This window comes from Octopus bimaculoides, chromosome 8, assembly GCF_001194135.2.
Source record: "Octopus bimaculoides isolate UCB-OBI-ISO-001 chromosome 8, ASM119413v2, whole genome shotgun sequence".
Lineage (NCBI taxonomy): Eukaryota > Metazoa > Mollusca > Cephalopoda > Octopoda > Octopodidae > Octopus > Octopus bimaculoides.
In genome coordinates this window covers 55,131,597-55,135,443 of record NC_068988.1, presented here as the reverse complement: position 1 = coordinate 55,135,443, position 3,847 = coordinate 55,131,597, and the positions used below count along the sequence as shown (strand labels likewise).

Genomic DNA, 3,847 nt, shown 5'->3' with positions numbered 1-3,847 from the left:
TATATATATATATATATATATATATATATATATATATATATGTATGTGATGTATATGTTTGTGTGTCTGTGTTTGTCCCTCCAACATCACTTGACAACTGATGATGGTGTGTTTACATCCCTGTAACTTAGTGGTTCAACAAAAGAGACCGATAGATTAAGTACTAGGCTTCCAAAGAATAAATCCTGGGGGTCGATCTGTCTGCTTGACTAAAGGCGGTGCACCAGCATGGCCGCAGTCAAATAACTGAAAGAAGTAAAAGAGTATATATATACACACACATATATATAGCCATATATGTATGTATATATATATATATATATATATATATATATATATATATATATATATATATATATACTCTTTTACTCTTTTACTTGTTTCAGTCATTTGACTGTGGCCATGCTGAAGCACCGCCTTTAGTCGAGCAAATCGACCCTGGGACTTATTCTTTGTAAGCCTAGTACTTATTCTATCAGTCTCTTTTACCGAACCGCTAAGTGACGGGGACATAAACACACCAGCATCGGTTGTGAAGCAGTGCTAGGGGAAACAAACACAGACACACACATATATATATACATATATATGATGGGCTTCTTTCAGTTTCCGTCTACCAAATCCACTCACAAGGCTTTGGTTGGCCCGAGGCTATAGTAGAAGACACTTGCCCAAGGTGCCATGCAGTGGGACTGAACTCGGGTTGGTTAGCAAGCTACTTACCACACAGCCACTCCTGCACCTATATATATATAATCGATAAACGATACAATCGATATAGATATATATATATGTCATCGTCATCTTCATTATCACCTTTTCATGTCTGTTTTCCAAGCTGGCATAGGTTTTATATGTATGTGTTTGTGGGCGCGCACGCGCGCGTTTATTTGTCCCTCACTCAGTGCTTGACAACAGGTGTTGGTTTGTCTATATCCCTATAAATTAGCTGTTTGGCAAAAAGCCTACTAGAATAAGTACAATACTTACAAATATAGGTCAGTTAGTTCAAAACGGTGCTCCAGGATGGCCGGCCACAGTCTAATGACTGAAACAAGTAAAAGATAAGAAATGAAGGTTTCTAATAGATTGGAATTGAGATAATCTGATGTTCATGCTTTATCAAAGTAATCGGGATGTAAGTTAAGGTAAACAGCTGCAATCAGAAATTAAAACTATTCACTGCACGTTACATTGGTGTTCCATTGTTTTGCTTTAAATTTCTTCAGTTATTGATTCTGTCTTGCATACTTTGGGGATTGGTAAAATGGATAAGCTTTATGGTGAAAAGAAAGAAAGAAAGAAAGAAAAAACTCGCTCAATTTCTGCAAAAATTTCTGTGAAAATAATGACGCTTGTTATATATATATATGTAAAACGCATGACATCTTTAATAATATTGAGCGTATTGTAAGGCGGGCGAGCTGACAGAAACGTTAGCACGCCAGGCGAAAGGCTTATCGGTATTTCGTCTGCTTTTACGTTCCGAGTTCAAATTCCACTGAGGTCGACTTTGCCTTTCATCCTTTCGAGGTCGATGAATTAAGTACCAGTTGCATATTGGGGATCGATCTAATCGACGGGCCCCCTTCTCCAAAATTTTGGGCCTTGTGCCCAGAGTAGAAAGGAATATTGAGCGTATCATTCATAGATCAAGGGAGATAATTCGTAAAAATAAGAAAACGTTATGATGGGATTTTAGCAATAGGTTTTAGACGGAAATTTTCTGTGATTCTCTGACAGCATCGATTTGACAAAAAAAAAAGGGGTGGGGGTGGGGGTAAGACGATAAAGAAGTCTCTATGTGTTTATTCAATCTGTTAGAAACAACAGCAAAAACCTCTTCATACCCTGACCCTATTATAAGGAAGAATACATCCAATATTCGATTTTGTTGTTATTCATAGAAAGATCGTCAAGATGCGAATGCCTTTTGATCATGAGTCGGTTAGATCAAAGTTGATGTGCTGTTATTTAATCCCGGGTCTAGGATCAAAGGTTTTCGGTGTATGACTTACTTCATTATCTGTTTTTATTTTTTCTTAGTGGTAATTGAATTGCATTAGTGACTAGGTTACAGTAGTTTGACGAAGATTTTCGATTCGTCATAATTGATTATATCATGAAGGAATATATGAAGCTGACTCTAACTGTTTTTGTGCTTTTAAATGACTATAATGGCTTATTGGGCTGGTTTACCGGACCCTGTGACGTATATATAGTCCATCCCTGGACAGGACATCAGTTTGTCAGAGGATTACTAATTTTTGTCAGGTGAGTAGACTGGAGCAATGGGAAATGAAGTGTTTTGCTCAAGAACACAACACATCACCTGGTCCAGGAATCGAAACCGCAATCCTACGACCATGAGTGTAATACCCTAACCCCTAACATGCGCCTACACACACACACACACACACACACACACACATGCACACACACACTCACGAGCGCGCGCGCTCACACACGCACGTACACACATATACATACATACATACATACATTGCCGGATTAAGACCCATCGAGGCCTTTAGTACTTAAAAGATTTTGGTGCCCCCATAAAAGATTATGTAATTCAAAATATAAACAATAACAAACCATAAAGTAAATTTTTGTTTTCCAAAATGAAACAAAACAATAAGAGGGAAAATAATGTTTATTTTTTGTATACTTCCACTATTTATATTTGAAAAGTTTCCTGCTTCTGTTTCGAAATGCAAAATCTTTGATCAAATCCTCAAAATTAATCTTAGGTAAAACATCTGCATCTATACTTAGTAGAAATAAAGGCATCCAGAATATTATTTTAACAAGTTTAAAGTGATTTCTTTTGTGCCGTAAACCATTTCTGTGGTACCTCCTTCCCTCGATGTTCTTAACACATGCTTATTTTGCTTAATATATACATAGATTATACCCCCCACAAACACACACACACTTATATGTTGCTTCTGTTGCTAAAAACGTATTCTTACCCAATCTACCAGCTATTTATGATACTGGTGACTGATTAGTCACTATTTTATTGTATATCAGTTAGGACGAAGTCTGGCTATCATGCGATAATAGTGGATACCTGTGGTTGATGATGCAAACATGCAGAAATCATGTGATCTAGCTATTCCACCGCCATTTTTCATCTGCTACTGATATATGAAATATTTTTAGCACTATACATCTATACGAGATGCTTTCTGAAGTCAAATACCGCAGTATTTAACGTTCTTACAGTATATCTACATAAAGTTTTATATATACATATATACCGTCAATTCATATATGAAAAAAAAAAAGAAGCACACTCTAAAAGTTAGAGCAGTAACGCATTTATATGAAGTTAAATATAAGTCCTGTCATAGAGTGAATAATGGTTTCACATTCATAAAGCGCTTAACTTAACAGACGGCTCACCAGACTCCAATGGTCGCAGGCATGTACCCTCCCTTCGAACTGGAGGCATGAAAACCGTTACGGTCAGTTTATTTGTAAACAAAAGAATATTATACGTTGTCTGAGCTTTAAACGGGATGGGTTATCGCCCTTAGATGCGTTTGGTCAACAAATCTGATGGTATTATAGGACAAATGGGGAATCTCCGCCCCTAGATTGGTTCCGGTCCGCAAATATTCTATACAACCCTAATCGACGAACGGGAAATCTCACGCTTGCAGCAAGTAGCGCTGGAAATACAGGTAGAGGCTATATATCTTGTGTCTTGAATTCAAGAGAATTTCCGGGTCAATAGAGCCTTTAAGGATTCTATCCCGCTCTGCTATGCAAAACTTGGTAATTTTTCAGAGTAAGACCCGCACGATTCTCACTAAGAAAAAAAAAAAAAAAAAAAAAA

The 3,847-nt window shown here is 37.0% G+C and overlaps 1 long non-coding RNA gene across 2 annotated transcripts in view; it reads left to right on the top strand.

Annotated features, from left to right (window-relative positions):
- Positions 1-1,528: 1,528 nt before the first annotated feature.
- The window catches only part of LOC106876179 (uncharacterized), a 6,457-nt gene continuing 4,138 nt past the window's right edge, over positions 1,529-3,847 (top strand). Inside the window, exon 1 of one of the 2 annotated variants that reach the window (XR_008264691.1) lies at positions 1,529-2,274. This is a non-coding gene — a long non-coding RNA (uncharacterized LOC106876179). Of the gene's footprint in view, positions 2,275-3,542; positions 3,693-3,847 lie in introns of those variants that run through there. The other variant, XR_001410204.2, reaches the window with a different exon arrangement.